This window comes from Neolamprologus multifasciatus, chromosome 23 (assembly GCF_963576455.1).
Source record: "Neolamprologus multifasciatus chromosome 23, fNeoMul1.2, whole genome shotgun sequence".
NCBI lineage: Eukaryota > Metazoa > Chordata > Actinopteri > Cichliformes > Cichlidae > Neolamprologus > Neolamprologus multifasciatus.
The window spans coordinates 10,968,510-10,981,437 of record NC_140460.1 but is presented as its reverse complement, the minus strand read 5'-3'; positions in this window follow the sequence as shown (position 1 = coordinate 10,981,437).

Below are 12,928 nucleotides of genomic sequence, written 5' to 3'. Positions count from 1 at the left end.
TCCTGCTGATGGTCAGCAGGAAATAAAGAGCAGGTCTGAGATGAAATAATAAACTTATGAAACACAACCTTTATAAACACAGCCTAAATAACCAACACGGTTTATCTCTTCATCATCATTGTCATAACCATACGAACGACACAGCTTCCCCTTCCTCCTCCTTTTTAAATCAATTCTGCTCTCACTGCCATCAGCGAGTCGCCTCTACAGGGCAAGGAGCTCGCCTGCCAGCAGAAGCTCCCCCACCCCCAGCCGGCCAGGCCTGATTTAGTTTTGGCTCCGGCTTTGTTTGGGACGGCGATCCAACATGTTTCTCGCCCATCAATGGAAACATTTGGAAGCGTGACCAAAGGCACGGTCCTGGTCCAAGTCCCTCCCAGCAGGGGGCCCCGGAGGCCCCTCAGGAGCCTGCGTCGCCTCTCTGCGACTGTGAGAACACAAACCACACAGGACGAAGCTGACATTAGAAAAATAAGACATACGGCTCGTCACAATAAAGACACAGACCGAAACCCGATTTCACCAAATAATAAAGAGACAAACAGCAGAGAGTGTGTGTTCGTGTGTGTGTGTGTGTGTGTGTGTGTGTGTGTGTGTGTGTGTGTGTGTGTGTGTGTGTGTGTGTGTGTGTGAATAACAGAAGGCGTCAATATGTCTGCAATGACACTGTTTGTCTTTGATTTTTAATTTCTAATTTTTGTGTGTGTGTTTATGTGCATGTGTGTGTGTTTGTCTGGTTACATGCACTCAGACTTGACTTCAGGTGTTTTTGGCTGTCAGAAATGCTGTTAAAAGAAATTGTTCTTCTCCTTTCAGAAATCAGTTGCAGCATGCCAACACTGGTTAGCACAGACTTCCTGCTTTAGTCACTTCACAGGTTATAGAGTGAAATGTTAGCTTTGAAGCTGCAGCAGGTCTGTGAAAGACAGGACACATCTAAATCATTATAGCTTCAGCTTGCAGCATCTTGGCTAGCTCACCTTAGCAAGACTGTGTTAGTGTTTTGTTTTTGTTTTTTTACCTGGTAGCCTAAGCTAATAAGCTAACACTGTCCAAAGAATCTTTTTAATAACTGCAGGAAAATAACGAACCAGCTGCAGCCGAGTTGGGGAACCTTGAGGAACTTTCTTCATCTTCAGTTGGAGATCTTCTTTGCTTCAATGCTTTTTGGCAGCAGTGATGAAAACATGATCACTGAGGCAGTTGTTGTCAAAGGAGCCTCACATAAATCTTTTTATTAGACAGCGTTCATCTCATGTTTTCAAGCTTCTGCTTCACCACAGTGACCAGAACCCAACAAACTAAATATGAAACAATGTTTGTGGGACAGCGTTGATCAAAAATGTCGTAGTAAGTAAACACACACAAACTTGGCTGATTACTCTTCTAAGTTTGTATACAACTGAGAAATGTGTCTTAGTGTCATGAAGCAGTGGTACTGTATGGACTAGATGGCATTTCGAGTATATATAATACACACATCTCTACATAAATATTAATATAAACACACTATAGGAATAAATACTGATTGCGTCCATATTTTAAAATAAATTTCCCCATCCTTCCTTCCCCGCAGGTAAAGAGTTTGGGTGTCATACTTGACAGTAATCTCTCATTTCAGTCTTACATTAATTACATAACCCGGTCTGCATACTTTCACTTATGTAACATTAATCAACTTCGTTACTTCCTTACTCCCCATGCTGCTGCTATCCTTGTCCATAATCGTATTACTTCCCGGATCGATTATTGCAACTCCCTCTTATTTGTTCTCCCCAATAAGTCCCTCCATAAACTTCAACTCCTTCAGTATTCTGTAGCTCGGGTCATAACTCGTGACCATGTCACCCCAATTCTTCAACAGCTTCACTGGTTTCCCATAGAAGCCAGGATAAACTTTAAAATCTTAGTTCTCAGGTTTAAGTGTATTAATAACCTTGCCCCTCCTTATCTCTGTGATCTGCTTCATATCACCACTCTTTCCCGCTCTCTCAGATCTTCATCTGCCACTCATCTTGTTGTTCCTTCTGCTCGCCTTACAGAGCTTTCAGTCGCTCTGCTCCTTGGCTCTGGATCTCACTTCCTTCAGCCTTAAGGAATATAGATTCCCTTCCCTTATTTAAGTCACAACTCAAAACCTACTTGTTTAAACTGGTTTACTCGCTTTAATACAGATTTTACTTGCTGTCAAATCGTGGGGTTTTTTTTGTTTTTTTTAATTTGTTGTTTGTGGTTGTATTTTGCTGGTTTCTGTATTTTAATTTATTAGAATCTATTTTAATCTACTGTTTTATTGATGTCTTTTTCTCTTTGTAAGGTGACCTTGGGTTTTAGAAAGGTGCCCTCAAATAAAATGTATTATTATTATTATTATTATTATTATAAAAATAAAAAAGCCTGAGCAGTCAGTGTGTGTAAGACACTGCGACATATAAGACTGGCAAATGTTATTTGAACTAAAATAACAATTCCCTCCACCAGCATCACCCACTTACTAGCATTTCATGGTATTTGTGGCAGTTTTCCTCCCTCTCTGCAGGAACTTGCAGACCCTGTGATGTTGTGATTTCAGGTTTTCATCTCATACTCATCAGTCAAGAACTGAATGTGCAGCCTCTCGTGGTTTCAGACTTTTAAATGCTTGAGCCCATCAAAATGTGGAAATTGTGTTTTGATCTAGCTTTGCCTCTGGACAAAATGCTGTGCACTTCCACAGAAAGAAAAACACCTCTGCCCTGTGCTCTTCCTCCTCATCCCTCTTCTTCTTCACATCCAGCTGCTATGCTTTGGTAACGCTGATGCTTACAAAATTAGAAGAGGTTTCTAAGAAGGCTGAGAATCATTCAAAGGGCAATGGGGGGGGGGGGGGGGGCTGTTACACAGAGATAATATTCCACAACAAGTCGGTTTTCCATCCGCTGGGATGGATTTCTGATTATAACTCCAAGCAGAGGAATTTCCACTGCAGCTGAAATATCATTTAAAGTGAAGATTTACTGACAAACTCTTTGGCTTGAAGCTCTTACACAAGCTACAGCTCCTTTACAGGACTGCAAACATGGGCTGCAGAGCAGTTCTGCTTTCTTTAAATTAAAATAAATATTTATATAAATGCATTTTAAAAACTGAGCAGTAATGTGTCTGCAGAAGTCATTCAGAAACGATTTTCTTTGGACTGAGTTGTATCCTTGTGCAGAGACACGTGCACTACCTGTGAATGAAATGCTCCCCAGCTGAGCATCAGTGTTAGGTAGCTGCATGCTTCTTTTAATCTGGAAGATGAAGAAAGAGGTTTTATTGCTGTGCAACACGCAGCGACCACCATCATTTTAAAGAGGAAGTGTACGTCTGTATGACTCAAAAATCCACACCGGATGACTCACATCTGCATAAACAGCTCTGCAAACCAAAGAAAACATCTGTACATGTGACTCTGAGGTGAAGTGAACCTTTAGCAAACAATGCTGACTCCGGCACGAGTTTCCCGTCATCGTGTTGTAACCCTGCAGCTCATGAAGATGAGATGAGAGTGGATCAGTGGTAACACGAGGAGGAGGGGGAGGAGGAGGAGGAGGAGGAGGAGGAGGGACAGCTCACAGCTCTAATAGAGCTGACTGCACTCATTAATTATCTCATTTAAACACTTATTGCCCAGCAGCTGTCTTCTTACAGCAGCAACAGGGGGGAGGAACAAAGAGTCAGCCACTCTGGCTCTCACCTGATCTCCTCAAACTGGGAAACCCATTGCAGCAGGAAGCCCATTAAAACTCAGTCTGCACAGAAATATGACAGATAAGTTGCCGGTGCTCTGATTACTAGGTTTACTAGGTAATTTTAGGTTGCTCAATCAGAATGCCCACAGAAGCCCACATCCTCCCATGAAGAGAACTCCTCACTTTATAACTGATCTAGTGGCGATTTCAGTCTTCTATTGCCAAGTCTCATCCTAAGTGGCCGTTTCCTGCTGTGGTACAGGTTTGGTCAGAATAAGAGAAACTTAATTAATCCCAGAGGGAATTTCAGTTGTCATAGCAGCAAATATACAACAAAAAACAAGTACTCATATAAAATGAGTGTAGAAACAGAGTCATGATAGATAAATATTGGGAAAAATAGATAAAGATAGAGATATACATATAAATATAAAGGACAAGTAGGTGTGAAAATATATGTTGTGGCGTACAAAAGTGATGGTGCACTGAGGTGTGATTAATTCTGTTCCACATGTGTGGACCTGACCCAAGTATATGAATTAAAGAGTCTGATAGCAGCGGGAAGGAACGACCTCCTGTAACGTTCCCTCAGACAGTGAGGTTAAAGGAACCTGTTGCTGAAACTGCTCTTCAGATTGTCCAGTGTGTTATGGAGGGGGTGGGAGTCATTGTCCATGATTACCAGCAGTCTTGCCAGTATTCTGTCACCGATCACCTCCTCCAGGGTGGCGAGCTTCATGCCAACAACAGACTCGGCCTTCCTGATAAGTTTGTTAGTCTGTTTGCGTCCTTTGCTTTGATGCCTGCACCAAAGCACGCCATAGCAAAGAAGATGATGCAACAACAGACTGATAAAACATATAGAGCAGCCTGCTGCATACATTGAAGGATATGAGCCTTCATAGAAAGTAAACCTGGCTCAGACCCTTTTTTGTAGGCAGCGTCCGTGTTGGCAGACCACTCCAGCTTGTCATCGAGTTGAACTCCCAGATACTTGTAGGATATGACTATTTCGACATGGTCAGCTAAAATCAGTAACACTGTAAATCACTTTGTCGACCTATCCATCCACCCTGGCCTCCTCCCTGTAGTTGTCATGTTTAGTCCCGTGGCAGGCAGGAGTAGGACCTAAATGCAGGACTCTAAACAAATCAGTGAACTCAGGGAGGCAGCTTTAATGCAGTATCAAAAATTCAAATAATACAAACAAGGAAAATAGAAACAAATAAACCAGGAGCACAGAGAAACACACATCAATTTGGGTGGTGGTGGTGTGTGTGTGTGTGTGTGTGGGGGGGGGGGGGGGGGGGGGCAAGGACCACAGGACAACACACAACAACTGGCACAGAAAACACAGGGCTTAAAACCAGAGGGATAACAGGGGAATGAGACACAGAAGGGAACACAGGTAGGAGTAATCACATACACAAGACATGAAGCAAAACTGAACACACTAAACACTAGACTAGACTATCAAAATAAAACAGGAAACATGAGACACAAGACTAAGACGCAGACTTGACACTGAGACCAGGAGACATGACTGACTAGACAGAGGGAACATAGTCTGGACACAGGAGATGCACGAACTTAGAGACAAGGACGACTAGACATGAAACAACGAATCCAGGGGAGGTGTAGTAACAAAACCTAAATCCTAGAAACTACAGAAAATAACTATGAAACAAGAAATACAAAGACTATGAAATGAACAACACTAAATCAAAGAACCCTGGGTCCCTGGACCCAGCACTGTGACAGCAGGCTCCTTAGCTTTTAACTTCCTGTTAAAAGGAATTTTTTCCTTCCCATTGTCACCAAAGTGCTTGCTCATAGGGGGTCATATGATTGTCGGGGTCTTCTCTATATGTATTATTGGAGCTGTAGTTGAATTATTTGTTTTTGTATAATATTTTTTATTGTAATTTGGATAAGAGTTTGTTTAATGGAAGACTTTCTGACGTTCAGGACAGGTGTGGGTTTATGCTATTCCCACAGTTGTGTTTTCTCTCACTTGCGCAGCTCTGAACCCAGAATGGATGACATGTCGTCAGCTGCTTCAAATCTCAGGAGCATGTTCACTGAGGAGTCAGACATGAAGAAAAGTGCTACTCTGTGGTCTTCACTCAGTATTTCAGCCTTTGAGGTGAGCTCCTTCCTCGGGGATCGGGTCCTGCGAAACAAACTGAAGTGTTTAGGAGAGGACAAACTCTGGCTAATGACGCTAATTAAAGGCACTTATTAATGAGTGCGACACAGCTGAGAGTCCCCGGTGATATTAACTGCTATTAATCTGTGCTAATCAGTTCTGTCGCCCGGCAGGAGGACACCCCCTCCCTGCTCCTCCTGTGAGCGGGCCCCTCTGTCACAGCGGTTAGCGTGGCGTGCTAATCACGGCAGGCCTCCATATTGTAGTCCCCAGTGAGCAGGTGGTGCGAGTCACAGGCGATGACTGATGAATCTGCACGGGCGCTGCAGGCGGGACCTCAACGAGCAATGCTGCCTTTAACCGCTCAAATATGTCCGATTTACATCCGCTTTCACATTTCAGAGCGGGTCTGACCTGGAGCAGCGGAGGACTCTGAAACAAGCTCCCGTGGCTGCGCTCCAGATTCGATTTAAATATTTTAGAGCAGCCTGCAGCCGGGACTCTCTTCACATTAACGCTCGACATATTTTGTGTTTCCTCTCAGCCGTGCGATGTGGCACAGGGACACCGCCCCTCTATGACTTTAATGTCATCACTTTAACTCGAACTGCTCGTCGGAATCACAGCGACAAAGAATATCCACTCAGATTATGGAAATCAGTTTTTAACAATGGAATAATTCATGAAACGGAATTTAAACACAAAGCTACACAGAAAGATGAACTGTGAGGAAAGAACTCCATTCATTTAGAAAGGACAGAGAACTTCAGCAAAGACTGACAATTACAAACTTCGTGTGCGCTCACAGTCCCAACTCTGACTTAAACCAACAGTTAACATGGTCGAACCAGTGGCTTAAAACGTGGTCACCATATGACGGCACAAACTGTGAAGATCCAGCGACACAAAGCAAGAGACATGAGTGAATTACTGCAGCGCAAAAATACATGCTTTGTATTAGTGACATATGGCTGCTGACTGATTTGCTCACTAAGAAAAGACGTCCCGTCAACATCCATGCACAGAGTGTCATTTCACCACAGCCTGATTCTTAAATAACAGTTTCTATCTCTTGGCGTTGCCTCTGTGTTCCCGTCATCATCGTGTTTAAAGAAGTGGTACTCTGTTAGCTCGGTCGATTGGTTCCTTTTGTTCTCATCAATAGAAGAACATCCATCCAGATGACCTTCACCAGACATGCCGAGCCTCTGGTGAACATCTCCAACATCCACACAGCAAAAATGAGTCTGCTGGGTTATTGTGTGGATCTGGAGTTTCATTTCAATGCTCTAGTGGCTAAAATCAGATGCTGAGGATAAAACAGTGCAAATTCTTTGAGTACCAATAAACTGATTAGTGAGGTTGTTTGGATTAAGTTTAACACCAAGTATTCACAAAGCTTTCTTCCTGCTCCATCCTCCTATGATGACAGAATTTCTGGGTAAAGTTTGGACTGAACCATTCTAGAAATGACCTCTTCCCCTCTTTTTTCTTCACGTCAGGAAACTGTGCACACACACAGGAGTGTTTGTAACCTCAGTGGTGTTTCAGAGTTCAATGAAGGCGGATGTGGGCCTGGATGATGATGTGAGATTGAACAAAAGCAGCGAAAAGGCCCGTGCAGGACATCTCGAGTCCAAACACAAACATTTTTAAGACGATTTCATGTTTCTCTTTGAAACCGAGCAGCTGATGTTCAGTGAAGCACTGCGAGTGTCTCCTCGCTGTTTCCTTTCTTAAAACTTAATCTGAGATTTTAAACGGAAGCCCCAGACTGAGCTCCGAACGGAGTCATGTGACCGCACAGCCTCACTTTACCTTCAGACAGATCGGGGTGGTCCTGGCTCTGAGGATCTGCTACAGGATCAGATTTCAGTACTCCAGGCAGAGGAGGAGGGGCAGATGATGATGAAGAACTCCTGACCCAAGGGCGGGGGCCCTCTGCAAGAATGGAGCGAAGCATCCCGGGCCGAAAAAAAAAGCTTTGTTTTCAGTCCGCTGACCACCAGCCCCGCCTCGCTCCTCCTTAATGCCTGTGTGCAGAGGAGAGGAGCTCAGGAGCAGCAGGAGAGGAGTGATAACAAGGAGGAAGTGCTCTAAGCCTCAGAGAGGCTTGGATGGGGTCCCGGGATGCCGTCCTCCTCTGGGTGTTTGGGTGTGAAAACCTGTTTTGTTGGAGGAGCGCTGTGTTGGGGTCCACGGGGGGAGGCCGCTCACTTTGTTAATCTGTGCCCAGCAGGAAAGGCTGATGGACACGGTGCCAAGAAGGAGCCAGCAGGCCGCAGACTGCGAACCTTCACAGGCTTGTGCACGAGTGCGGAGTCCTTCCTTTAAGAAAGCAGGACTCTGAAGTCTCCCCCCCCCCCCCCCCCCCCCCCCCCCCGCTGCCAGCTCTCTTTAATCAAACACATCTGCAAAGGAAGCACAAAGAAAGACATGAGCTGATGGAGGCAGCACACCTGCCAGGATATGAGCTGTGTTAAAAACACACCCGGAGAGTAGGTGGCACCATGCAGCTGTCACGCCGACTTATCCGACACTTAAAGAGAAGAAAAAGCCCTGAAAACAGTGAATCAGGGAGCAGGAAGTATCAGGTCATCGTGGTGTCGGTCTCTTTACTCCCCAGAACCAATGAGCAGCGAGCTGATGGACATCGTGATGTGCACGGCAGAAAACAATCAATGCATCACCAATGATGAGGTTAGATGATCCATAACTCCATGTCTGTCCAAACCCTGAAAAACAAAACCTTCACGATTTAGTGTCAGGTTCTCAATCACAGCGGTCCGAGCTTCTTGGCCCAATCTTTGCAGACAGTCCTTACACCATCCACACCATCATGCTCATTTCTGACATCATTCCAATTTTTCCTTGTAAATGTTTAATTTTATAGCCAGTGACTTTTTCCTTTTAATTTTATGTTGAAATGAATTTTTGAGTTTTTCGAACATTTACAACTTAAATGTTATTGTGTTTTTAGTTTTTGCACCTCCAGGCCACCCTACCTGACCCATACAGGGACGACACATATGGGGAAATAAAGCAGGAGGATGCTTTACTCTTCCACAGCTGGAGTCAGGACCACAGGTGGGGTAAAGATGGAAGCAGTTACCGTTTTCTTTTAAATGTGAGTTTCTCAAACAGAAACTTTTTTTTTCTTGGAATAACCGCCCTTCATTGGCCGTGATACGTCTTCACAGGAAACAGATCTGTGTGACAGGATTCAAATCCAGAGCTGATGCAGAACAACACACTCCTGATCTGATTTTTTCTTTTCACTTTAAAGCGTGGATTACGTTGCCTCTGCTGCAGCTGAAACCTCTCTGTGTAAAAGCATTCCTACACTTGGTGGAGCAGGTGAAGGACACCTGAAGGTCGGAGTTATTTGCAGAGTTGGGTGCCACACACATCTGCATCGCCTCTCATTAAAAACACCACAGAGGGACTGGAAGAGTGTCAGAGCTACGCGCCAGGCCCTGGAGGAGGCGGCGAGGCTCGAATCACAGCGGCAGAAGCTTCACGTTGGAGCCTCCAGTCGGACATCTGCTGGGGGGGTTGGTCAACATATGTTCCCACAAAGACGACAATCCAATCTCCCTCCAATTAAAAAAAAAAACCTTGAAAATAACACGAAACGCAGCGAGCTCAGTCAATGTTGCAGAGGTGGTGAAGGATGAGAAGAGGAGGAGCTGCGGCTTCTCGTCAGGACTCGTTCATGTTCTCCAGAGGGGCACCCAGGTTACTGCTACAGTTCCAGTTTACAGAAGTCCCCTAAACGCATCACATACAGATGCTCTAGAAAGACTAATCTGAATGACGACAGAGAGTGACCAGCGACACTGAACTGAAACCAGCTGAGGCCATGGAGGCCGCCCCACCAGAGACCACAGCTCGAGTCCCACACAGGACAGATTTTTGGTTTGTTATTTTAAATGCATTAATAATGATTGTCATTATAAACCATGCAGTCAAGGTTAGAGAAAGATCTCTGACAACCTGCACAGGTGACTTCATGTTTTATACAGTCTGTGGTCAGGACAGCGTTAGCTTAGCTTTTTTTAAAATTTTTATTGTTTTAAGAATTTAAAAGTTATGCTTGATGAAAATCTGAAGATTCTCCATGGTCTGACGCTTGGCAGGAGCTGGTTAAATATCCAGCCTCCAGGTTTCTCCTCTCAGAAACTCTCGCTGCAGATAAAAACCCTCTCTCTGTCTTTGATCGTCCCCGCCGCTGTTAAACTGGTTAGCGTGGCGATGTGATGCCCATTGGCAGCAGCCCGGGCTCGCTGGGCTCCACTGTGGGCCGATCACATTAATTATGCTAAGCAGCAGTCAGAGGCGGGGGGGCAGCAGCATTGTTCTGCAGGAGATAAACTCATGGCTGATGGCATTCACAGATCACAGCCTCCAGTCAGCCATGGTGACCGCACGAGGCGGGCAGGTCAAATTTAAAATGGAGGCCGGAGGGAGGGAGCATTAGCATGAACCTTTGCAGGGGAGACGCAGTGTTGTGGCACCTTCCAGCTTGTTCCATGAAAAACATCATCGTGGTTAAACATGCGGCGGCGGCTGGAGGTGAGAGGCTGAGTGAGGAGGTGGAGGGGAGGAAGAAACATGGCGGGAAACAGATTCAATAAATGAGCTGAAAAGAAGGCAGGAACACAAAAAAAACCCCAAAAAACAATGGAAGACATGTAAAATATGAGAAATGCTTAGTTATACACAAGAAACAAACAATAGTGAAGTCAAGTCAACTTTATTTATACAGCACATTTAAAGGACATCAAGTGTCGGTCAAAGTGCTAAACAGAGGGATAATATAATCAAATAAAAGAATTAAAGTAGATAAAATTAAAAACATTATAAAAAACATCGTAAGACATCCATATATATGTATGTAAAAATATATGTACATGCAAAATGCACATACATATACATATACAAAAGTGTACACATTCACACACAAGCACACATACGTGAACATAAAATACGTGTATACGTATACATATGCATACATCATCCAATGAGATAAAAGACCAGCATAGCTAAAACAGAATAAGAGTGGTGTCAAAGAGATCTGAAAGCCCTGGAAAATAGGTAGGTCTTCAAATTTGATTTGAAGCTTTCCAAGGAGGAAGAGGATTTTATAAAAGAGGGAAGACTGTTCCAGAGTCTCGGAGCAGCAATGGAGAAAAGCTCTGTCAACTCTGGATTTTAACTGGGAGCATGGAACCAGTAAAAGAATCTGACTGGGGGAAGGCAGAGTTCGAGTGGGTAGGTGCAGGCTAAAGAGATCTGAAATATAACCTGGGGCCAGACCACGGAGAGCTTTAAAGACAAATAATAAAACCTTGAAATCAATTCTGTATTTAACTGGCAGCCAATGTAAAGATGTGAGTATCGGAGTAATACTCTCTATCTTTCAGGTACCCGTCAGGAGCCTTGTGGCTGCACTTTGAACAAGTTGCAGGCGGGACAGGCTTGATTGACAAACGACTAAATAGAGAGAGTTACAGTAGTCAAGATGTGATATGAAGGGATGGATAATGGTATCCAGATCTTTAGATGACAGGATATTTTTTAGTTTAGAAATGCTCCTGAGCTGGAAAAAACTGCCACAAGATACTGAATTTATTTGCTTGTCCAGCTTGAGGGTAGAATCGAATATGAAACCATGATTTTTTACATGGGGGGTGTCCTTTAGCTGATAGTCGGCCCAAGTTTTTTCTTATGAGACTAACAGGGTCTTGCTTACCAAAAATTATAATGTCGGTTTTGTCGTGGTTTAATTTGAGAAAGTTCAGAGACATCCGGCAATGTATGTCGCTAAGACAATCTGAAACTTTCTGCAGCGTACTATCAACACCTGTTTTTAAAGCGAGGTAGAACTGTGTGTCATCTGCATAAGAGTGATAAGAAATCTGGTGTTTCTGAAAAATAGAGCCTATTGGGAGCATGTATATGGAGAATAAAACAGGGCCCTGAATAGAGCCCTGAGGTATTCCACAAACAAGTGTAGCATGGGAAGAATATTTGTTACTCAGCATCACAGAACATGTTCTGCTCTCTAAGTAGGAGGCAAACCATTTTTGAGCATAGCTTTGAATGCCGACACATGTCTTTAGACAGTTTAATAGGATTGTGTGAGCAACAGAGTCAAATGCTGCACTCTGGTCTAGGAGAATTAAGACTGTACTTTTTCCAGAGTCAGCAGCTAAAAGCTGAACACCTTCAGTAGAGCAGACTTTGTGCTGTGGAAGCCTCTGAAACCAGACTGATATTTATCCAGATTATTTATCCTGAATACTATACTTTACCACAAATAAAACAAGATAGTTGCCGTAGGCTAACGTTAGTTTTTAAAAAAAGAATTACTTCCAGATGTTTCTTTAGGTTGAAGTCTTCCGATGCAGCTTGGTTGCTGGCAAATAATGTTTGCATCGCACGGTCAGATTTCACCCATCCTTTTCTTCTTTATTCGCTAGCTATGGGCCCTATAGCTGGGCCCATGTCCTCATTTTGGTTTGACAGCGTTTTAGTAGGTAAAAGTGAATGCACTTTGACATGAATTGAGCTGCGGTTTGGGAAAGGCCTCGAATGAACAGCTTGCACAACTAGGGGGAACCTAAATAGATGACAACCAGAAGGAGCGTGTTTGGAGGGGTGGTCCTGCTCCTGAAATTCCGATACATAATCTAAAAAAATATGAAATGGTGTTGGAATTTCAAAGTAAGAAATGCATTCCTGCTCATGCACTTCTGACTCTGTTATGCTGGCTCCATTGTGTAACTGACGCCACCAACATTAACAGGACACTCACATTAGAGCCTCTTATTGTGTGTTTTGTTTGGGTTTCTGGCATTGCATTTAATTACCAACATTAGAGAGGGGATAGCTTAACATATGAAACAGGAAAAGACGGCTGTGTAATCCATCTATTTCAACAAAAATCTATTCTAATTATCACCTATTTAAGCGGTAACTGTAACAGAATACAGTTATATTTTGTATTTTAAATACATAACACGTGTATTCCGTTACTCCCCAACACTGGTGACGGCGATGG